This window comes from Nicotiana tomentosiformis, chromosome 2, assembly GCF_000390325.3.
Source record: "Nicotiana tomentosiformis chromosome 2, ASM39032v3, whole genome shotgun sequence".
NCBI classification, from domain to species: Eukaryota; Viridiplantae; Streptophyta; class Magnoliopsida; order Solanales; family Solanaceae; genus Nicotiana; species Nicotiana tomentosiformis.
In genome coordinates this window covers 81,263,164-81,288,867 of record NC_090813.1, presented here as the reverse complement: position 1 = coordinate 81,288,867, position 25,704 = coordinate 81,263,164, and the positions used below count along the sequence as shown (strand labels likewise).

At 39.5% G+C, this 25,704-nt stretch overlaps 1 pseudogene; it reads right to left on the bottom strand.

Moving 5' to 3' along the window:
* The window catches only part of LOC117279477 (alpha-farnesene synthase-like), a 51,189-nt pseudogene extending 26,678 nt beyond the window's left edge, over window positions 1–24,511 (bottom strand).
* Between the last annotated feature and the right edge of the window lie 1,193 nt (window positions 24,512–25,704).

Genomic DNA, 25,704 nt, shown 5'->3' with positions numbered 1-25,704 from the left:
ACCGAAAAGCCTAAGGGCTATCGTACTTTGAGTTTGAGAAATCACTCTCACTCGACCATAAAGCCTAAGGGTTACCTCAGTTCGAGTTCGAGAAATCACTCTCACTCGACCGTAAAGCCTAAGGGTTACCTCAGTTCGAGTTCGAGAAATCACTCTCACACTACTGTAAAGCCAAAGGGTTACCTTAGTTCGAGTTCGAGAAATCACTCTCACTCGACCGTAAAGCTTAAGGGCTTCAATAGTTCGAGTTCCAGAAATCACTTTCACTCGACCATAAAGCCCAAGGGCTACCGTAATTCGAGTTCGATAAATCACTCTCACTCGATCGTAAAGCCTAAGGGCTATCTTATTTCGAGTTCCAGAAATCACTCTCACTCGACTGTAAAGCCTAAGGGCTACACTAATTCGAGTTCGAGAAATCATTCTCATTCGACTGCAAAGCCTAAGCGCTACTTTGCTTTGAGTTCGAGCAAATCATTTCACTTGACATCAATTCGTCAAGTCTAAAAGCTACCTCAGTTCGAGTTCGAACATTCACTCTGGGACTACCTATAAGAAACATTTGAGTTCGAATATTCAATCGGACCTTCAAGTAATTATCCCATGCTAAGGTACTTTTTGACCTTTGTATAAATTAACAAGAAAAGCAAAAGATTCAGAAGCCATAGAAGAAAGAATGTTTATATATATATATATATATATATATATATATATATATATGTACCAGAAATCATTTACAAGGGCACCTTGGCCCGATCACGTTTTTCTACAAAAGACCAAAACGGTCTTAAAAGAAAGACAAAAAATACTAACGGACTTAGTCCTCTCCAGGAGTAGCATCTTCGCCCTAGAGGCCTCCTTCGCTTTCAGATCCGTTCATACTCCTGGTATCATCATCATCTGGAAAGGCCAACACTCTGGCTTCTACTTCAAGCTCCTTAGCATTCTCGATCTCGTCTGTAAGATCGAATCCACGATTGTGTATCTCCTCTAGAGTCTCTCTCTGAGATTCGCATTTATCATGCTCGGCAACCCAATTTGCTCGAGCCTGAGCAGCCTCGGCAACCTCCTTCGCTCGAACCTGATCAGCTTTAGCATCAGACCGGTAGACGGCCACCATGGCATCTGCATTAGCCATGGTTATATCGACCTCTAATTTGGCCGCTGCAAGCTCTATGGCCAGTCTCTCTCAATCAGAAGTTATTGAACCCAACCAAGACTGGAACTCCCTGATTTTCTCGGCTTGCACCAATGTTTTCTCTTTCAAACTTTGTAGTTGGGTCTCAGTCGAAGCCAGTTGAGCTCAGGCGACCTCATTTTCTGATGCAAGGCGATCCATGTTCTTTTTCAACTCATCGGCCTCAACTTTCACTGTGCCCACTTCAACACGAAGCTACCAGATAACATCAAGCTTTTGTTGAACCTTTGGGACCGAACTGTTAGCCATTGCGCCCGAAAGAGTGTCATAAACTTCAAAGATTCTTTTTACCTGCTTGGACAAATCGGTCTGCTCTTTCTTAGCCGCTTCTAACTCAGCCCGAAGTCCTTTTGTTTCTTCCTCCCTCTTCTTGTTGATAAGCTTGAAGGCATTTCTCTCCTCGGTAAGCCTTTGATTTTCGGCTTCATACCGGTTCAGCTCTCCCCGGGATCGGAAGAAAGCTTCGTGATAAAGTGTAGAAGCCTACAAAAATAGAAGGAAGAAATTATACGAGGAAAGAAAATAAAAGCACGAAAATTGACAAAAAGAAAATGAACTTACCCAATTCAGGGTCTGTTGAGCTTCATTGAAAAGACAAGGAACTCATACCTTGCCCGAGCTCTTCTTCGGAGCCTCCAAATAACTCAGATCGGTGGCATCTTCTACCCCAACAAAATAATGATGGAAAGGATCCTCCTCTCAATGGGCTCCCTCCCTATGATAAACCTCCACGGCCTGGGCGTCACGTATCATCGATTGCAAAAATCGAGGAAACGAGGGGGAATCCCCGATCTCTATTGTCCCTAGTAAGTTTTTTGGGACGCAACCTCCATCTTAGGGAGTCTAAAACTCAGTTTCTGCACCGGCGTCGACCGCCTCTTCGACAATCTTTTTTGCCCTGAGGCAAAACATCCACGGTCCCCCTCGGCTCAGGAACTTGGGTCGAAGTCTGCTCCCTGAACCTAGGTGGAGCGGAATCTGTCCCCATCGATCTCGAAGATTTACAAATATCGAAACCAGCTCGCGCACGGGCCACCAGCTCAGAACCACCTTCTTCTTCTTCTTCTTCTTCTTCTTCTTCTTCTAGTCTTTGAGCTAACTCCATAGTCAATGGGATTATGTTTCCCTTGGGCTTACGGGCTGTCCTCTTCCAAAGTTTTTGGCCGTTAGAGTCCGAGGTCCATTTTCACTTATTTTCCTTTGCCGATTTTGAGACAGGCGGTAAAACTTCTTCACCACCAGATGGGGGCCTCATAGTTGCATCCTTTCCGAGACCTGCAAAGGGAGAAAATAAGTAAACCCATGCTTTGGATAAACATGTCACCTCGAACGATAAATAAATCGGTAAGCCAAGATGAAAGCTTACCATGAGTACGGGCCTCCCACTGTCCCTTTGAAAAATCGTGCAATGCGTGCTCGGCAAATGTTGACGTTGAAACCAGGCTCCTGACCCAGTTTTCGAGGTGGAAAACTACTCCCGGCATCCAAGCAACGGTTGCATCAATAAAAACACTAGTAAAAAAAGGATGTAGAAGTAAAACAACAAAAAGAAATTTAAAACGGGATCATACTTACGTTTCATATTCCATTTCTTAGGAAATGGCATGCTCTCGGTCAGGATCCGGTCCGAGGTCTTCACTCGAACAAACCGACCCATCCAGTCCTGATCTCTGTCTTCATCTATACTCGAGGTGAACGCCTTGGTTGCACGACGTTGAAGCTTTATCATCCCACTTCGGTAAAGTCGAGGGCTATATAATCTTATGAGGTGGTCGAGGGTGAAGGTAAGCCCGTCAATTTTGCTCACAAAGAAACGGAGCAAGATCACGATCCTCCAGAAAGAAGGATGAATTTGGCCGAGAGTCACCTGGTATTTCTTGCAAAAATCGATGATGACCGGATCGAGGGGACCCAGCGTGAAAGGAGAAGTGTAAACACTCAAGTACTCTTCCATGTGGGTAGTGATCACTCCCTCCAGTTCCGGTATCACGATCTCTTTGTTTTCCCAATTGCAATCCTTCTTCACCAAATCAAGAAGGTTTTTGGATATCAAGCATATATATCTCGATGCAAGATCACATCAACCAGCAACCGATGAGGGTTTCTTTACCTTAAAGTCGGAATCAATAACACACCTCCCAAGAATAAGTTCTTCAACCATCGACTGACGCGCATTTAATGCCTTGATAACTGGACCGACGGGACGTTTGTCACATACGTCACAATAGCACTCGCCACAGGAGTCAGCATTCGTCTAGTCAGAGGTTGAAAAATCATATCGTTTCTCGCCATCTTCTTTCTGAGAAACGAGGGTACTATTTGTATACGGTGAAAATCGAGCTTGCTATTTGTGTGATTAATCTAGATCGGAACATGATGGGTCGAGGGTCCTCATTATAATATTGAGCTGTGATGAGAAGTTAGTTTATCGAGCTTGAGACCCAGGGACCAATCAATATCGAGCTCGAGATCTAGAGACCGATCAATATCGAGTTCAGGTCAATATCGAACTCGAGATCCAGAGATCGACCCATACCAAGACCGGCCAAGATCGAAATCGAGCCAAGGGACAAAAGAGCCGTTATAGCCACACTTAGGGAGAGAATCTCGGTTAAAATCAAGGAAAAGCTAATTAATTAATCTATCATGGGATCTCCACTATGTATTTTTAATCATATCCAATATGGAATTCCCTCACAATATTAAGAGTGGTTATCATTTGTAAGAGAAAATTGATTGGCACACACATTCATTCTATTATATACAAGAAAATAGTGTTGATACTGTCCTTCTTTGGTTGTTGGTATTTTAGTCATATTGTTTCTTCTATCGATTGTTCTTCACCCAATTTGGAGGTGATTAAATTTGAATGCTTAGGCTAACTAGTTCATCCGGTTTGCATTCATCTCCTTTATAATTAACTTCAGTACACATTTATTTATCTTTTCTAATTAGTACCAATTTATACTACGTATCCTTAGAACTGCGTATAAATTCAACTCTATCCGTTTTTCATGTAAACAAACAATCGTGTATCGTCTAGTAAGTTTTCACCTTCCATGCTTAGATATGACCCTTCCAAAACCTCCAACAGTGTTTTCACATCTGAGACTTTCAGCTTTCCTTTTCCATCAAAGAAGTTCTTTAACATATCTACAACAGCAAAAACTTGAAAGTAATTTAGAAAGGCATTAATTGCTTTTAGGCCTCAAAATATTTAAGTCAAACTTACAATTATTATATAGTATAATAATATTATAATATATATATAGCTATTATTTATTAAAGATTTCAAATTTTAGGTTGTTTGCTAGGATTTAGTTGAGGTTATTCAGATGATTGAAAGACTAAAAAACTGTTTTATCTCTTGTTTGTTAGCATATTTACCTCCTTTAGATTATGATTTTTACTCCACTGCGGCACTACGTATGTTTATTCATTTTTCCTATTCTTACGAATTTACTTTCCAATTTCAATTATGTTATCCTTAATCAAATATTTCTCTTTATCCCGTTTGATTTATTTCTTGATTAGAAAATAAATCCTTTATCTCATTATATGAAGTTTACTAAATGAAGTTAATGCCCCTTATTAGAATAATTGAGGTTAGCCCTCTAATTCTATTGAGCCTTCCCTGTCCACATATTCTAAATCCCAGAAAAAAATAAAAAATACCCATATTTATGAAAAATAGTCACAACTTCAAAAGTAATCGAAATTTAACCATTTTTAATATCAAGATAAAATCTCAACAAAAATACCCTTAAAACCCGAAAATATTCCAGCATACTATGCTGGAGTTCGAAGTTTTTACACATGAGTTTCCAGCATAATGTGCTGAAATTTAATGAATATGCGGGAAGTTTATATGCGGGAGCTCCATAACCCCGCATGGAGTTCCCGCATATTATGCTGGAATTTTTCGTGTGCTGGAGTTCCAACATAATATGCTGGAAGTTTATATGCAGGAGCTCCATAATCCTGCATATTATGCTGGAACTTTCTGTGTTTCAGCAAATTAAATAGTGGCGATTTTTCAATGACTTTGCCAACGCTGGCTATTTTCGATTACTAGTCCGAAAACTGGCTAGCCCGTGCTATTTTCACTCTGAATCCTTGTTGTGTCACTGTTAATTAGATGATGAATTTCACTAAATAAAGTTAAGGTCCTCTATTAAGATAATTTGGTATAGACCTCTAATTCTATTGAGTCGTTGATCACGTCCAACTATACCTTATAAAAAGGACTAAGCGGTCGCTGCAATAATAATCTGATTCAAGAGTCCGGAGTCAAATCCCACAGGGAACTAGCCTGTTTGCTACAACTTTTAGTATCGCTAATGATAAGCTCAAACAATTTTCAGAGTTCAGGATTTTATTTGATAATTAACAGAAATTATTTAACTAAGGAAAAATGACAATAAAAACTATCAATAAGCAAGAATGAAGTTGAATTCAAGGGTAAAAGAATCTAGGGTTATTGATTTTCTCAATTATCGGATTAATTCCTGACACGTTAGTTATAATCTCGCTGTAACACTCTGTAAAGATGATGAGTTCTTGCTTCTGTACTTATCTCTCGATCAATTACGATAATTTACTAGAAACATTCTCTCGAACTACTCTAGTTGACAATTTGTACAACTCATAAATATCACACCAAAGATTCATTATCTCTAATCTCGCTTTTAAATTCAAGTAATTAATATCTTAACTTACTCGAAAGTAAATTGTTCAACAACAATCTAATAAAGTGTTCTTTCTCAAGCAACACTAGACAACTAGACACGATTAATCAAGGTCCCTTTCAATTAATCACAAGACACGCATAGTTGAACAATTATATAGTAAAAATGGCTCAATTATATCAAAACGTAATCAAGACCTCATCCAACAATTAGTTCCATCAACCCTAGATGACGAGTTTAGCTACTCATACTACTATGCACGATTACAATATAAAAAGTCATAACCAACAATGGAATTAAGGAGAAGAAGATAAAAAAATCGTAGGAGAATTCTCCGTCTTTCTCCTGTTGTGTTCTTTACTCCAAAGTTCTTCTAAAAGCAGAAATACCCACTTTTTGGGCGAGCTGGGCTTCATATAGGTCAAGGTTAGTCGCCTCTCAAATTACAAAATTGGCCTTGGATAATTTTTCTCGGAAGCACGTGCGCGGCCGCGCACTTTGGCCAGTTTCTACCTGATATGCGCGGCCGCGCATAGACCGAGCACCTGGAGGATTTTCTGCAGAATTTTTTCTTTCTTCTTTTAAAGCTAACCTCCAATTGGCCTTCAATGCTCCATATTAGCTCCAAAACACTCTTTAACGTCCTCGTAGCCCGGAATTGCTCCTGCAAAGCAGAAAGTTCTTAATTAGAGCATTTTGTTATCATTTAATATTCAAATATCAATAAAGTGCAGCTAAGTTAGACTGCAAATAGTAGCTAAATTACATAATTATAGCCTACTATCAATACCCCACACTTAAATCATTGATCGTCCTCGATCAATCAAAACACACTCTACATAGGCCTAACTTCACTAAGCGTCGCCTCTAACTCATCACGCCAAGAATATTCCACATAGATTGAGCACAGTAGTGTAACATCTTCACCTCAAGAGTTGACTCCCACGTACCACGCAATATTCCTAACTTACTCACTTACTCTAACGCAGAGGTCAAGAATTACCTTTCCTTCATGAATCAAGTGCCTGCTCACAACAAAAGAGACTCATTCCACAATCAATAAAATTCACGCACAATGAGGGACCTCAAAATAGACAGAATTCACTCACCCTCAAAAACGATATTTTTGTGTCACAAAAGATGCTCTATATGCTTGCCCGTAGTGTACTACTCTACTAATCGAGTTCATTCAGTCTAAGATCCAGTAGGTCTTTATTTGGTTGTAATGTAGACTGCGGGCCGGGTAGGATAATATTTGGATATAAGAGTGACTACACCTCCCTAAGCACTTTAATACATATTCTTTAACATTCAAGTCCATACTTATGTCAAACCAACACTCCGGCTTCACATCAACATATATTACCCCATACTTCTTTAAGCACAATTACATCAAAAGCCACCACTTATCAAGGAATATTCTTTTACACGGCAATACAGATATTTTTTTTCTTTTCTTTATTTTTCAATTCAAGTGGCTCTTACTTTTTCAAAATAGTGCACCTTTGTCCTTATTTCATTAGTTCCACTCAAAAGCCAAACCAACCACCCCACACTTTAACTTTTACAAAGCTCATAACAATTCAAGTGCTCATGAAAGGCTCAAATAGATAGTTAATTCAAACAAATGGGTAAGGCTTGTAATGTGGTTGTCAAAGAAACAGGATTACAAGCTCAAAGGGTTTAACTACGATACATAACAAATAGGTGGGTGGAATATATATATGGCTCAACAAAGAAACGTCTATATCACTTCCAAGACTGAACAAGACTACTATTTCACTTTGCAAACACACGGGGCAAGTTCTAGGCATCAAATGTAGTGCACAGAATACAACAAGCCTTACACACACATGGAACAAGAGTCATTCCATATTGGATCATCAAAATACTCTAGTCAGGGTACTTAAGCCAAGTTAAGAACATACAATTGAAGGCACTCTTACAAGAATGAACAATTGAGCCTAAGCGTCACACTAAAGTACCCGCTATATTCAAGGCACAACAAAGTTAAGATATCCTATTTCCAATTCAGACCATAGCCCAAAGGTTCCTAACTTTTAAAAAAAAAAAATTAACTACACCCGGTTCAAACGAAACCCTTAGAAAAGAATTGTGGCCCAAAGAAAAACCAAAGAGGAATTGATACAATCCTAACAAAAGAAAATCTTTTTGTGTGTTTTTTTCTTCGACTTGAATCCCTTAAGAAAACCGTCGAATGATATCCATCGTTGGGATAAATCAAAACTTTTGAAGATTTTTGTTTTTATTTTTATTTTTTATATTCATTTAACTAACGAAACTACACTACTCTACATAACTCTATACATACAACATACATACAAAATATCCCCCACCCCACACTTAAAATGGTGGCATGTCCCCATGCCACACAAATAAAAAAAGTGCGAGGTAAAGGAAACTTCCCTGGTACATCAATCCTGATCGAAGACAGTGCCGGGGTCGAGATGGCACGCCCTCCCCAGCGCACGCAGCGAAGCCATGATCTGCTTCTCAGATTTTGCATTTTGGGTGGCCAGTGCATCAACTTGAGTCTCCAAATCTGTGACAGAAGTGCGTAACCCTGCCATTTCATGTTCTAGGGCTGTCATCCGCATATCCCATCTGACCACAGATGTTCCCTCAACCTCAGCCTCAGCCGCAGCAACTTGCTCGTGTGGGGGTGACTCAGCCATAGCCTCAGCCTGCCCTTCATCTCCCTCCTCTGGCGCATCAGATTCATCACTATTAGCTCTGCCATGTACCACATGATCCTTTTCAATGGTCACTTTATCTGTCCGGAACTTTGGTTCTTTTGTTTACTCTTCCATCAACGTTCTTGGGCACTCGTGCTGCCCGGCATAATCTAGTGACTAGTGAAGGGAAGAAGAACCCATACCTCTGCACTGGACAATGGATGAACATCTCATCGTGAATAACCTTAGCCACATCAAAATCGTGACCATTCATGAAGAACCAGATCAATGCAGCTCTGGGACCATTCACCTCAGTGGTGTTGGAGGAAGGCAGCAGGCAGCTATTGATGATATAAAGCTAACACTTCCCTTCAAAGTTGAGTGAGGCCGAGTGAAACTTCTGCCCCGACGTAAAACCACACTATGTATTTGTTTGGCACGCAGATTGTTCTAAAAAACAAGTTCCAAGAGGTTGGTTCTCACCTATAAATATCATAATAGTCCTCATACCCACCAAATACTGGCAGCCAATACGCCCTCCTAATGGCGTCTATCGATGTATCAACACTCTTTTGTCGCACAGTGCAAATATGGTCCTCATGTTCAGAGCAGTTTGCGTAGAACTCTCGTACAACTATCAAGTTGGCCTCCTCAGGTTCTTCAAAGAAACTATCCAGCCTGCGTCGAACCAACTCATCATACATATTGGGGCAAATAATCTAGAGGGACCCCCTATGAATACCCCGTTCTGGTATGGGCTTCTTAAGAGCCTTCTGACTAAAACGTTCTTGGGCTGAGCTTGATATAAATCTTGTGCTATTAAACTGAGGCGCATTGGTTGAAACCCGTGCCCAGGACGATCCTGCATGACCACTAGAAGAGGCGCATGTGGTTCGTCTTTTCTTTGAGGGTGTCATAGTACCTACAAAACAAATACCACTATCAGTACAAGGAGGGATGTGTGAACCAATAGCGGTTACTCAGACTTCACCCGCACAATTGGTCACAAATTACATTCACGAACTCACAGTGGCATTTAAACAAACACTTGATGTGTAAATTCACCCCAAATTCCCCAAACACCCAATTATACCTCAATTCCACCACAATCATAAAAATGTCTAATTCAACCCAACAAGATGAAATTCTACTATACTCACATACCAACAAGTATACTTAGTAATACAAAGCAAAGAAAAGAACAACAATGACTTCTACAGCTATACAATTAAAAGAGAAGAAGAAAAGAAAAACAAATTGGAAAAACTAAAAAAAATAAAAACTGAAGGAAAAGGAAAATAGAAGCCATGGCACTTACATGAAGAAGCTTGTGAGGAATAGAGATTGGGGAGTGATTGAGTAGGGAAGAGGAGGAAAGGGAGATAGGTTTTTGCTTTTGAAATTGGGGAGAAGGAAGGGTTTTGGGCGTGTGTTTATTGTGAGAGAGGAGGGTTTGTTTTGTTTTTATTCAGATTTTAGGGGAGGAATAAGGATGGGGGGTCGGTTATTAGTAAGGGAGACAAGAAAAAATAAAAACTAACAAAAAGAAAATAAAGGGAAAAAAATAAAAAAATAAAATTAACTAATGAAATAACCTAAAAATGACGCCCAATGCGCGGTCAGTGGGCGGCCGCACATGTGGGGCAGTGGAGGTCAAAAAATGAGCGGTCCATGCGCAGTCAGTGCGCGGCCGCACCTTTGCAACAATTGGGGTCCGAAAGTGTGCGGTCAATGCGCGGCCGCGCACGTTTGTCCTTCAAAATTTCTCCCTTTTAGCTACTTTTTACCTATCTCTGGATGGATTTCTTCACCCCAAGTCCTTCCGTCGCGCATAATTTCATCCCTGCACATTAATAAACCCGTCAATACTTTCACCGTTCAAAATCAAATAAGAAAAATATGAACAAAGAAAAAATATTGGGTTGCCTCCCAAGATGCACTTGATTTAACATCGCGGCATGATGAATTATAACAAAATCATGGGTTGCCTCCCAAGAAGCGCCTGATTTAACATCGTGACATGACACAGGCTTTCATGATTGCACTTCGCTCACATATTGAGGCTCTTCCAAAGACATCACAACTTTCTCCCCTTTTTCTTCAACCATTCCAAGGTAGTGTTTCAACCTTTTCCCATTCACTTTAAACCTATTCGTTCCATCTTCAGACTAAATTTCTACTGCTCCACTTGAGAACACTTGCACAACTATAAATGGTCCTGACCATCTAGATTTCAGCTTACCCAGGAACAATCTTAATCTCGAGTTGTATAACAAAACTAGATCTCCGGGTTTTATGTTCATCTAGAATGTGTTTACCATGCATCATCTCCATCCTTTCTTTGTACAATTTTGCATTCTCGAATGCATGGAACCGGAATTCCTCGAGTTCATGTAGCTCTGTGACTCTACTTGTGCCTACGGTTTCCATATCCAAGTTCAACTACCGCAGTGCCCATAAGGCTTTATGCTCAAGATCCACCGGAAGATTGCATGCTTTTCCAAACACCAACTTGTATAGAGACATACCAATTAGAGTTTTAAATGTTGTGTGGTATGCCCATATTGCATCATCCAACTTCTTTGCCTAATTAGTCATTGTCGCATTCACTATTTTGGTCAGGATACTTTTGATTTCCCTATTGGACACTTCCACTTGCCCGCTCGTTTGTTGGTGGTAAGGTGTGGAAACCTTATAGCAAACTCCATACTTTTCTAACAGCCTTGTGAATTCTCTATTGCAAAAATAGGTTCCACCATCACTGATTATATCTCTCAGAGTGCCAAAACGTGTGAAAATATCTTTCTTTAGAAAGCATGTCACTCATGTGGCATCATTTCTTGGAAGGGCCACAACTTCAACCCATTTGGAGACATAGTCAACTGCTACCAATATGTACTTGTTATCATACGAGCTGACAAACGGTCCCACAAAATCAATCCCCCACATGTCAAATACTTCCACCTCTTGAATTGTAGTCATCGACATCTCGTGAAAGCGAGATATGTTGCATGTCCTTTGGCACTCATCAAAACTTTTCACCCAAGCATGGGAATCCTTGAATAAAGTCGGCCAATACAAACCCGACTCCAACACATTCGCCGTTGTCCAAATTCATTGAAAGTGCCAACCATATGGTGAAGCATGGCAAGCCTGCAAAACAGAAGATTGATCTTTCTCCGGGATACACCTCCGGATCATGTTATCTACACATATTTTAAAAAGTAAAGATTCATCCCAGTAATAAGACCGACAATCGCGAAAGAACTTTTTCTTTTGAATCGAAGAGAGTTCATAAGGTACAATACCGCTTGCCAAATAATTAGCAATATCAGCATACCATGGCGTCTCCTCCATTGCCACTACTAGTAATTGTTCATCCGGAAATGTCTCAGTTATATCTTCAACCTCTACTTCTTTTTCAGCTCCCTCCAACCTTGAAAGATGGTCTTGCACTTGGTTATTTATCCCTTTCCTATCGCGGATCTCCAAATCGAATTCTTGTAGCAAAAGAACCCAACGGATCAAGCGTGGCTTTGACTCCTTCTTTGCTATCAATTACCTAAGTGTTGCATGGTCAGCATAAACAATCACTTTTGAACCAATCAAATAAGATCTAAATTTGTCGAATGCAAACACCACAGCCAACATCTCTTTCTCAGTCACGGTATAATTGTGTTGTGCACCGCTTAGCGTTCTGCTTACATAGTAAATTTGGTGCACCAGTTTGTCCTTTCACTGCCCAAGACTGCTCCTATAGCATAACCACTCGCGTCACACATGAGCTTGAACGGTTGCTCCCAGTTGGGCGCAACAATGATTGGTGCAGTCACCAGTCTCTTCTTCAGCTCCTCAAATGCCAACATGCATTCATCAGAGAACACAAAGGGATGATCCTTTTCAAGGAGTTTACATAAGGGGTTAGCAATTTTTGAGAAATCTTTTATAAATCGCCTATAGAATCCGGTGTGCCCAAGGAAACTTCTCACTGCCTTGACCGAAGTGGGTGGTGGCAGCTTCTCAATCATGTCAACCTTAGCATGGTCAACCTCAATGCCTTTACTGGACACTCGATGCCCCCAACACTATACCTTCTTGTACTATAAAATGGCACTTCTCCAGTTCAGCACTAAATTTGTCTTCACACACATTTTTAACACTCTTCTTAAATTGTGAAGACAGCCTTCGAATGAATCCCCCACAACTGAGAAATCATCCATAAAGACTTCCATAATATCCTCCACCATATCAGTAAAAATGGCTAACATACATCTCTGAAATGTAGTTGGTGCATTGCACAGGCCAAACGGCATTCTCCGAAAGGCAAAGATGCCTTACAGACAAGTAAATGATGTTTTCTCTCTATCATCAGGGGATATTGAGATCTGATTGTACCCTGAATATCCATCCAAAAAGGATAAGTGAGACCGCTCAGCCAACCTATCCAACATTTGGTCAATGAATGGCAAGGGGAAATGGTATTTCCGGGTGGTTGTGTTCAGTTTTCTATAATCCATACAAATTCGCCAACTCGTGACTGTACGAGTCGAGATCAACTCGTTATTCTCATTTTGCACGACCGTCATTCCACCCTTCTTTGGCACACACAGAACTGGGCTGACTCGGTTACTGTCAGAGATGGGGAAGATAATACCCGCATCTAACCACTTGATCACTTCTTTCTTCACCACTTCTTTCATGTTCGGGTTCAGCCTTCTTTGATGTTCTCTGGAAGTTTTGTGCCCCTCTTCCAAGAGAATCTTGTGCATACAAAAGGCCAGGCAGATACCCTTTATATCTGCCATGGTCCAACCAATAGCAGTCTTACATTCCTGTAACACCTGTAGGAGTTGTTCTACCTACACAACTAACAAACCTGATGAGATAATAACAGGTAAGGTAGAGTTAGGCCCTAAGAAAGCGTACATGAGGTGAGCTGGAAGCGGTTTCAGGTCCAACTGTGGTGGCTCCTATATTGATGGCGTTGCAGTGGTTTTGCTCTTTTTTCTAAGTGTAGTGGCTCGAACTGGGGTTCCCTTTTCCAGAACCCTTGACCTTCGAGAGCCATGACCCACTCTGCCAACTCTTCACCATCCACATCTTTCAAATTCATCAAGCAAGCTTCTAACGGATCTCTGACATTAAGGGTCTCATCTTCTTCTTGTAGTATTACATCAACAGCCTCCACTAGTGAATAATTTACAAATTCACTGGGCCTCCTCATAGAATGTTGAACATTGAATATTATTTCTTCATTTTTAACTCTCCAGTCTCACAATCGATCAATGCTCTCCCAGTGGCTAAGAACGGCCTCCCCAAAATTATTGGTATTTCTTTGTCAAGTTGACAATCAAGATTAACGAAGTCGGCGGGAAATACAAACTTCCCCACTTGGACGAGCACATCATCCAGAATTCATGTCGGCCTTTTGACTGTGCGATCAGCCAGTTGCAGCAACATTGAGGTCGGTCTAGCTCTGCCAATGCCTAATTTTGTGTAGATTACCAAAGGCATCAAGTTGATACTGGCTCCCAAGTCACACAATGCTTTAGCAAAAGCATAACTTCCAATTGTGCATGGGATAATGAAACTAGCGGGAACAAACAATTTTTGAGCCATAGGTCTTGTCACTACCGCGCTGCAGGTTTGAGTTAGAGTTACAGTAGACAGGTCCTGGAAGTCAAATTTTCGAGACATCAAATCCTTCATCATTTTTGCATAGCCTGGCATTTCCCTCAAAGCATCCATCAGCGGAATATTCAATTAAATTTGTCTGACCATTTCCATGAATTTTCTGTATTGGTCATTTTTCCTTTGCTTTGCCAACCTTTGAGGGAATGGTGCAGAAGTTAGCTTCTGCCCACTGCTTGGTGTCGTTTCTTTATTAGGAGCCTTTTCCACCACATGTTCTGGAAATTGTTCAAATTCCTTCTCCTTTCCTTTTTCAACTTGTGCATGTTCAATTACAACCTCTGTGAGCTCCGTTGACTTGCCGGTCTCTAATGTCACTGAGTAATTGGCATTGCGTCTCTCCTAGATTGAGCAAGTTCTTTCTCTCTATCAAAATCCCTTCCATTCCTCAGACTCACTGCCATTAGCTGATTTGGGTTCTACTCCTTTGGATTGATGTTTGTGTCTGCAGGCAATTTCCTTGTGGGAGATTGTTCAAGGCCATAGATAACTGGCCTAATTGAGTTTTAATACCTTTAATAGTCGAATCATGTGCAACTAACTTTTCTTGCATCTTTCCATTTGTCCCAATGAGTTGTTGCAGCATGCCCTTGATTTCTATCATATTACTGTCCTGCTGTGGATGAGGAGGTTGGTAAGCCAACTGTTGTTGGTGCTGCTGATTGTAGCACTACTGCCTTTGATAAGGCACGACTTGGCCTTGTGGTCGTGCTCCCCCTGGAATGGTATTGTATTGTTGTTGGGTTGGTCTGTACAGCTGATTTTGAGGTCCCCATTGTTGTCCACCTTGCCTCTTACCCTCAAAATTATTGACGTAATTCATGTCTTCTCTGAAGCCCTAGTTATCATTCTCTCCACTCCACGAGCAAACATATGACTCATCTATACAGGGAGTGCATAGGCCTCCATTTGTCGTATCAACAATGTGCACCTGTTTCATACCCATATCATCAATTTGCTTTGTTAATAAGCTCATCTAGGTCATGAGAGTGGCTATGTTTTCTGCATTTGTATTGTTTGGGTCAAGAGCAACAGAATGTACTATTGAAGTGAGTGTTGTATCTCTCGTCATCCGGCCTGAATTTTGAGCCATCTTGTCAAGAAGAATCTTGCACTCTGTGAATGTTTCGCTCAACAATGCACCCCCAGCTGAAGCATCTACATTGGCCTTCAGACTATCAGCCAAACCCATATAGAATCTCTGTCCAAGCATCTGATCTGGGATTCCATGGTGTGGAAACTTCACCAGCATACCCTTAAACCTCTACCAGGTTTTCTGCAAGGTTTCAGTCGGTTTCTTCTTGAATTGCAATATCTCATCAATTTGCCTCGCAGTTATGTTGGGTGGATAGAACTTGTTTAAGAACTGCTTGACTAGTTCCTCCCAAGTAGCAATGGAGTTTATTGGGAGCGAATTCAGCCAAGTTTGAGCCTCCCCAGTCACTGAGAATGGGAACAGTAATAATCTGATTGCTTCAGGAGTCACAATCGACTGTCTTTGACTGACACAAATTGATAGAAAGTTATTCAGATGTTGTTGTGGGTCTTCGATGTACGAACCAAAGAACAACTCTTTATTCTGCAGCAAGTGCAGCATGTTGTTGGTAATCTGAAATGTCTCAGCTTGTATCGGAGGGACTGCAATTGTGGTGGCCAGGTTATCAACAGTTGGTTGCGCCCAATCATATAGAGCAGCTTCCGGCACAAGAGGTGCTACCACTCCGATGTTTGGGTCAACTCGATCATTCCTATTGTTCTCGTTGACATTCTCGATGTCGTCCATTTCAATTTCGAATTGTTCGTCTTGTTTTAGATGTTTGCCCTTCAACTCCGATTCAATGCCCTGAATGCTTTCTCGGGATCTAAGAATCTTTCAAAAGGTTCACCAGTTCTCAAGGAGCTTCTAGGCATGCACCTGAGTCAAAGAAGAGTTCAAACGTGAGAATTTCAATAGAAATATTTTTAACACCACAAAAAATTGATCTAAACTAAAAATCCTAGAAATTTTTTCAAGTTGTAATAAATAACACTGTTAGTTTCCCGACAACAGCGCCAAAATTTGATCACGCCCAACTATGCCTTATAAAAAGGAATAAGAGGTCGCTACAATAATAATCCGGTTCAAGAGTCCGGAGTCAAAACCCACAGGGAACTAACTTATTTGCTACAACTTTTAGTATCGCTAATGATAAGCTCAGATAATTTTCAGAGTTAAAGATTTTATTTGATAATTAACAAAAATTATTTAACTAAGAAAAAATGACAATAAAAACTATCAATAAGTTAGAATGAAATTGAATTCAAGGGTAAAAGAATCTAGGGTTATTGATTTCCCCAATTGTCGGATTAATTCCTGACACGTTAGCTATAATCTCGCCATAACACTCTATAAAGATGATAAGTTCTTGGTTACCGTACTTATCTCTTGATCAATTACGATAATTTACTAGAAGCATTCTCTCGAACTACTCTAGTTTATAATTTGTACAACTCATTAATATCATACCAAAGCTTCGTTATCTCTAATCCTGCTTTTAAATTCAAGTAATTCAAGTAATTCAAGTAGTTTTCAAGCAACACCAGACAACTAGACACTATTAATAAATGGCCCTTTTAATTAATCACAAGAAACACATAATTGAACAATTATTGAGTAAAAACGGCTCAATTATATCAAAACGTAATCAAGACTTCATCTAACAATTAGTTCCATCAACCCTAGATGACGGGTTTAGCTACTCATACTACTATGCACGATTATAATATAAAAAGTCATAACCAACAATGGAATTAAGAAGAAGAAGATGAAAAACTTGTAGGAGAATTCTCCGTCTTGCTCCTTTTGTGTTCTTGCCTCCAAAGTTCTTCTAAAAACAGAGATACCCTCTTTTGGGGAGAGCTGGGCTTCATATAGGTCAAGGTTAGTCTCATCTCAAATTAAAAAATTGGCCTTGGACGATTTTTCTCGGAAGCACATGCACGGCCGCGCATGAACCTCGCATCGACCGCGCACTATGGCCAGTTTCTGCCTGATATGCGCGGCCCAGTGCGCGGCCGCTCATAGACCGCGCACCTGGAGGATTTTCTGCAGTATTTTTTCTTTCTTCTTTTTAAGCGTGCTGACCTCCAATTGGCCTTTAATGCTCCATATTAGCTCCAAAACACTCTTTAATGTCCCCATAGCCCGGAATTGCTCTTGCAAAGCATAAAGTTCTTAATTAGAGCAATTTGTTATCATTTAACATTCAAATATCAATAAAGTGCAGCTAAGTTAGAGTTTAAATAGTAGCTAAACTACATAATTGTATATAGCCTACTATCAGCCGTCCCAGTCAAGATAGTCCAATTCCTAGTTGTGCCACTGTTAATTAGTTGGTAGATAAACACATTAATCAGCATGGTGGCCATGTTCCCTGAGAAGCCTGAAGCACAATGCAGTAGCATACAGATCCTCCTCCTTCGCGCTGGACTTAGTTTTCACGGACATTATTATCTTTTCCAAAGCTTCCTTGGTTTCAACCTCAAAGTAACAACTGAGTCGGTCCAGTGGACTAATAGTACTGTTTGAAAACGTGCAACTAACTTCCTCTTTTAGCTTCTCAGCCTGAACTTTGTACTTCTCTTCCCGCAGGAGCGATTATTAGAAGTATTTCGAACATGAACATTAATTAAGAGATAAAAGTTGTTAAATACTCACAGAATATTCACTTGTAAGAGTAAGTAGTGTTGAGGTTTTTTATTTTTAAGATGAAATAGTCTTAAAATGAGGGTGAATGGGAAATGGAGAAAAAATGAAATTTTGAGTAAAATTTTAAGTTTTCCCCTCTTGACAATGAGACATTGTCCCATATTGGAAGAGGAAAAGATTTTTGGTGGGTATATATATAATTGCTCTTCTTGTAGCTCTTAAAGAGTTAAGAAGAAAGCAAGCCTCGCGTCGTCGTCGTCGCTCGCTCGGCCTCGGCTTCGGCTTCGGCTTTGGCTTTGGATTCGGATTTGGTCAATTGATTGATTAATTTTTTTATATTAACGTAAGATTATCCGCATTTGTAACGGATATTTTTCAATCCGTGTATTGACCATTTGGCAGCCGCCTAATACTCTTCCCACGATGAATGTGCTTGCTCCACCATGGAGGGTGGACGATTGGTCTTCTTCAACACTGGCTGCTATATATATGTGCAGCAGCTGTTGAAGAAAGACACTCAACACACAATACACAAGACCAACAAACTGAAATTGCTCAACATATTTGGCTATACATTGTACTCCTTCCTCTCAGCATTTCCATACGATTTTCTGAGTTTCTACTCCTTCGTTCTGCATTGTTTTTAACTTCAAACAAGCAACTGTAAGTGTGATTTGCTACCGAACTTTGTGTTCGCTGAAACACTGGGGTTTGGCGGGACAATTTAATATTTATTTCTGTATTTGTGTTATTCTTATTATTCTGCAACCTAAAACCTTTGTGGTTTTGTGTACTCCCGTTTTGGAGAGTAAAGCCTTCGTGGCGTTTTGTTAGAGATTAAAATCTATGTGATTTTTACTCCAGTTTAAAAACGTGTATTAAACGTTTGTTTGTGTCATTTTTTTTTTCAGAAAAAAAAATGACGACTGAAAGCGAAAACCAAGCTGTTCCGATGGTGACTGCCAACGCATCGACAAGCCGAACACCGGCGTTAGCACCGGCAGAAAAACCCGGAAAATTTTTCGGGATTGATTTCAAGCGCTGGAAGCAGAAGATATTCTTCTACTTAACTACGTTATGTCTACAGAAGTTCATCAAGGAAGATGTTCCTGATCTGCCAGATAAAACTCCAGAGAATGAACGCTTTATCGTGATTGAAGCGTGGAAGCATTCTGATTTTTTGTGCAAGAATTATATTCTTAGCGGACTGGATGATAATCTGTATAATGTATACAGTGGCGTGGAGACGTCAAAAGAATTGTGGAATGCACTTGAAAAGAAATATAAAACTGAAGATGCCGGGATGAAGTAATTCGTTGCCGCAAAATTTTTGGACTACAAAATGGTAGATAGCAAGTCTGTTATTACCCAAGTCCATGAATTGCAAGTGATTATTCATGATCTACTTGGTGAAGGTCTTGTCATCAATGAAGCATTCCAAGTAGCAGCAATGATTGAGAAGTTGCCTTCGTTGTGGAAGGACTTCAAAAATTATTTGAAACACAAACGAAAGAAAATGTCCCTTGAAGATCTCATTGTTCGGTTGAGAATCGAAGAGGATAATAAAGCTGCTGAAAGGAGAGGCCGTGGAAATTCAACAATAATGGGAGCAAATATTGTTGAAGATAACAAAAAGAGGAAGAAGGCTTCTGGTCCGAAATACAACCCAAGCAAGAAGCGGTTCAGTGGAAACTGCTACAACTGTGGAAAAACCGGACACAAATCTACGGAGTGTCGTGCTCCGAAGAAAGACAAGAAAAGGGGTCAAGCAAACATGGTAGTAAATCATGATGATGTTGATAACTTGTGTGCCATGCTTTCTGAATGTAACTTGGTGGGAAATCCTAAACTGTGGTGGTTTGTTTCAGGAGCCACTAGCCATGTTTGTGCAGTTAGAGAAGCTTTTGCTACTTATGCTCCTGCTGGACCCGGAGAGACAGTTTATATGGGAAATACTTCAAAAACAAAAGTTGAAGGATATGGGAAGATATTTCTGAAAATGACTTCTGGCAAGGTCATGACTTTGAACAATGTCCTTCATGTTCCCGAAATGAGAAAGAATTTAGTCTCTACTGGACTTCTTGTTAAGTATGGTTTTAAGTGCGTTTTTGTGTCCAACAAGGTTGTCATAAGTAAGAATGAAATATTTGTAGGAAAAGGTTACCTCACCGAGGGCCTTTTCAATCTAAATGTAATGGTTGTGGAAAATAATAATAATATTTCAGCTTCTTCTTACTTTCTTGAGTCAAATGATTTATGGCATGTACGTTTGGGTCATGTCAATTATAAAACCTTGCGGAAAATGATTAACTTGGAAGTAATGCCCAAGTTTGAATGCAAAAAATCAAAATGTCAAACATGTGTGGAATCTAAGTATGTTAAACATCCTTATAAGTCAGTTGAAAGGAATTCAAATCCTTTAGACTTAATTCACACAGATATTTGTGACATGAAGTCAATACCATCTCGCGGTGGAAAGAAGTATTTCATAACTTTTATTGACGATGGTACTTGATATTGCAATGTTTACTTACTGAATAGTAAAGATGAAGTAGTAGACGCATTCATGCAATACAAAAATGAAGTTCAAATGCAATTTAACAAGAAAGTAAAAATGATAAGAAGTGATAGGGGTGGTGAATATGAATCTCCTTTTGAAGAAATATGTTTAGAATATGGAATTATTCATCAAACAACAGCCCCTTACACGCCCTAATCTAATGGGATAGCGGAAAGAAAGAATCGCACATTAAAGGAGATGATGAATGCGTTGTTGATAAGTTCTGATTTGCCACAGAACTTGTGGGGGGAAGCCATTCTTACGGCTAATCGAATATTAAATCGAGTTCCCCATAGCAAAACACAATCCATTCCATATGACAAATAGAAAGGAAGGAAGCCCAACTTGAATTATTTTAAAGTGTGGGGGTGTTTGGCAAAAGTACAAGTTCCTAAACCCAAAAGGGTAAAGATAGGACCGAAAATCGTTGATTGTGTTTTCATAGGATATGCGACAAATAGTAAAGCATATCGATTTCTGGTTCATAAATCAGAAAATCCCGACATTCATAATAATACGGTTATAGAATCAGATAATGCTGAGTTTTTTGAAAATATATATTCGTATAAAAAGGAATGTGAGTCGTTTGGTGAAGGATCTAAACGACCTCGGGAAGAAACAAAAGAAAGTATATGTAATCAGGAGGATCCAAGACGTAGTAAACGTCAAAGAACTTCTACTTCATTTGGACCAGATTTTGTGACTTTCTTATTGGAGAATGAGCCTCAAACATTTAAAGAAGCTATGACTTCTTCGGAATCATTGTTTTGGAAAGAGGCAGTCAATAGTGAAATAAAATCCATATTGAATAACCATACATGGGAATTGGTTGATCTTCCTCCTGGAAATAAACCTTTGGGTTCTAAATGGATTTTTAAGAGAAAAATCAAAGATGATGGCACTATTGATAAATTCAAGACAAGGCTCGTAGTCAAAGGGTATAGACAACGAGAAGGTCTAGACTACTTTGATACATACTCTCCAGTTACAAGAATTACGTCCATACGGATATTAGTAGCCTTAGCTGCAGTGTATGGTCTTGAAATTCATCAAATGGATATTAAGACGGCCTTCTTAAATGGAGATTTGGAGGAAAAAATTTACATGGAACAACCTGAAGGGTTTGTGGTTCCAGGTAAAGAAAAGAAGGTATGTAGACTTGTTAAGTCTCTTTACGGACTAAAATAAGCACCCAAACAATGGCATGCGAAATTTGACCAAACAATGTTGTCAAATGGTTTTAAGATAAATGAATGTGATAAATGTGTGTACATTAAAAATGTTCCAAATCACATAGTCATTGTTTGCCTATATGTGGATGATATGCTGATAATGAGTAATGACATTGCCAACATAAATGCTACTAAGCGTATGCTCAATAGCAAGTTTGATATGAAAGACTTGGGAGTTGCTGATTTAATTCTGGGAATTAAGATCCATAAGACTCCTCAAGGTCTGGCATTGTCACAATCTCATTATATTAAGACAGTACTTGAAAAATTCAAGCACTTGGGCTTTAAAGTTGCAAAGACTCCAATTGACGTGAATCTTGCATTAGCAAAGAATAAAGGCCAAAGCATATCACAATTGGATTATGCTCGTGTGTTGGGATGCTTAATGTATATCATGAATTGTACACGACCAGATATAGCTTGTGCTATAAGTAAACTGAGTCGATATACGAGCAATCCAGGCCAATCTCATTGGATGGCAATGAAACGAGTTTTGGGATATTTAGAACATACCCAGAACTTTGACTTGCACTATAGTAAATTCCCTGCGGTGATTGAGGGATACTGTGATGCAAATTGGATCACCGGTTCAACTGATTCTAAGTCCACAAGTGGATATGTATTCACTATTGGTGGAGGAGCGGTATCTTGGAAGTCGTCCAAACAAACATGTATTGCCCGCTCTACAATGGAGGCTGAATTCATAGCCTTAGATAAAGCCGGTGAAGAAGCTGAATGGCTCCGGAATTTCTTGGAAGACATTCCATTTTCACCCAAACTGTTGGCACCAATATGCATACATTGTGATAGTCAAGCGGCAATTGGAAGGGCTGGGAGCGTTATGTATAACGGTAAATCTCGTCATATACGACGAAGACATAAAACTGTTAGGCAATTACTCTCTAGATGAATTATCACGATTGACTATGTAAAGTCAAGTGATAATGTGTCGGATCCACTTACAAAAGGCCTAACTAGAGAGGTAGTTGAGAAATCATCAAGGGAAATGGGACTATGGCCGAGAACAAGTCATTGTGGCGGTAACTCTACCTAGAAGACTGGAGATCCCAAGATCTAGGTTCAAGGAGATCAAACAAAGTCATTAATAACGGTTCAACATTGTCAAATAAAGTTTTAGTCCGTTCTCGTGATGAGACAATGTTCAGTACCAAGGATAAAGCATTAAGGTTTTTTAATGATTTCTAAATTTGATATGGGGTATATCAAATAGTGTATGTACAGGATGACACGTTTAGGAATCACCTATGTAAGTGTGAAGAGTTAGCCGCTTCAAGGAGAACTTTGTAAGGCCAGTTCTCTACGCACTTATGAAACCAGGCGGTGTTCATGGCTGAAACGAACACAACAATGAGAACCAAAGACGGTTAAGGGTTGATTGTGTGACTTATGGTTGTTTAGGTATACACCAAAGATCGACGGTTCAAAGATATCAAATCTACCGATTGACGGAGTATATCCGACATAAGTTTACTACGGAAAGTTCAAAGGGAAACCTACTTATCCAGATGCGATTAATCCTTACTTGTAAATCACACAGTTTTTCCATGCATACTTCCGTGATATAGACATTCCCCATTCATGTGGGGGATTGTTGAGGTTTTTTGTTTTTAAGATAAAATAGTCTTAAAATGAGGGTGAATGGGAAATGGAGGAAAAATGAAATTTTGAGTAAAATTTTAAGTTTTCCCTCTTGACAATGAGACATTGTCCCATATTGGAAGAGGAAAAGATTTTTGGTGGGTATATATATAATTGCTCTTCTTGTAGCTCTTAAAGAGTTAAGAAGAAAGCAAGCCTCGCGCCGTCGTCGTCGCTCGCTCGGCTCGGCTTCGGCTACGGCTACGGCTTCGGCTTCGGATTCGGATTCGGATTCGGATTCGGATTCGGATTTGGTCAAATGATCGATTGATTGATTAATTTTTTGGACCAAATTTATTTGTTAATAGTAAATATTAACGTAAGATTATCCGCATTTGTAACGGATATTTTCCAATCCGTATATTGACCATTTGGCAGCCGCCTAATGCTCTTCCCACAATGAATGTGCTTGCTCCACAAATAAGCTAATGCTTGCTCCACCATGGAGGGTGGACGATTGGTCTTCTTCAACATTGGCTGCTATATATATGTGCAGCAGCTGTTGAAGAAAGACACTCAACACACAATACACAAGACCAACAAACTGAAATCACTCAACAGATTTGGCTATACATTGCACTTCTTCCTCTCAGCATTTTCATATGATTTTCTGAGTTTCTACTCCTTCGTTCTGCATTGTTTTTAACTTCAAACAAAGCAACTGTGAGTGTGATTTGCTACCAAACTTTGTGTTCGCTGAAACACTGGGGTTTGAAGTACCGCTACACCAGTATGTGATTCATTCTATCCTGGGAGGAAATAATCCATTACCTTGGGTACTAGGAGGGGATTAAATTCCTTAAGAAAATACTGTGAATTCAGTGGGCTCGAATTAATTACTGTTTCATTACGTTAACTTATATTTTGCAGAATTATTATTTACAAATACAGCAATATTGGCGGAACTAACAAGTAGATGATCATATTTCCAAATGTTTGGTTTATAGGTACAAATCTTCCTTTCAGGCTGACTTTGCTTTTTAATAGTACTATGAAGTTTATTAGTCTGTATAGTGGAAAAAAGGGTCACAATATTGGGACACAATATTGGAATAATAGAGGTGGAGAAGATACAGGAATAATTGTGGAGACCTTTCATAACTTCTAAGAGATTATATAGGTAAAATGACTAATTAATTTCACGTCTTTCTATTACCATTTGTTCAACATGTTCTCAAATCTAAACTTTCGTACAAAGTGAAAGAAACCCTTTGTCGTGATATATTTATTTATGCCTCCTAACTCGATATTGAGTAAAAGAGAGAGAGAGAGAGAAAAGAACAAAAATAGAATTGGAGTCCTTAATTCGAAAAAAAAAACTTAAAATACAAAAAACGTTGTAAACGACGCAAGATGAGATAACTATTGTGTGGAATGTGGACCTGGAAGTGACAGTCAGTTCACCTTCTAGACTTAACAGATTCCTTAGGTCAAGTTTTACACGTTTGTCTCGACTCGTTCGGAGTAAACTGTGTTCAGTCATCTCATGCGGCGCGTGCTATTTTTTCTTAAAGTTTAAATAAATAAAATCTTGCGGATATTGATCCAACTTTCAGCTTATTGCACAAAGCTTTAATATTCACTAAATTTGCGACCGTCAAATCAGTCAGAAATCATATTTTTCCGATTGATTTTTGTCAAGATTCGAAATTTTTCATCGACGTGAGCGTGATGACGCCTAATATTTCACTTGCTAGGCAAGCCAACGTTAGAGAATCCTTAACTAATTTCTTATTTTCATTAAGTAATTAACAATAATTAACTAAGATGAAATATAATAAGTACGGAATATCATAAAATTATACTAATTACTACCACCCGGATTTGGAGTCACAATTCACGAGCATTCTAGAATTTACTACAAGTAATAATCTGAAAGAAATACAACTGTTTGAATGAAAGAAATAGTAGAACAAAAAAAAATAGGTGGGGACTTCAAGGTCTGTGAACGCCGACAAATCTACCTTGAGTCTCCGGGCAGCGGACCAATAACAAAATTTTGATCAACCCGAACCGGTATCAAAGTCTGTACAGAAAGTGCAGAGTGCAGCCTCAGTTCAACTGACCTCATGTACTGGTAAGTGTCGAGCCTAACCTCGGCGAAGTAGTGGCGAGGCTAGGAAAAGACACCCATATATAACCTGAACAGTATAATCATGCTAGTTGCAACAACTGTAAATAAAGAAATAATGCAAAAATAATGGGAAGGGAACATACAGTGGGGGAATACAATATAAAGAGTGAGAACAATGAAAAGACAGAATTAAACTGAATATCCTTAAACGAATTGAG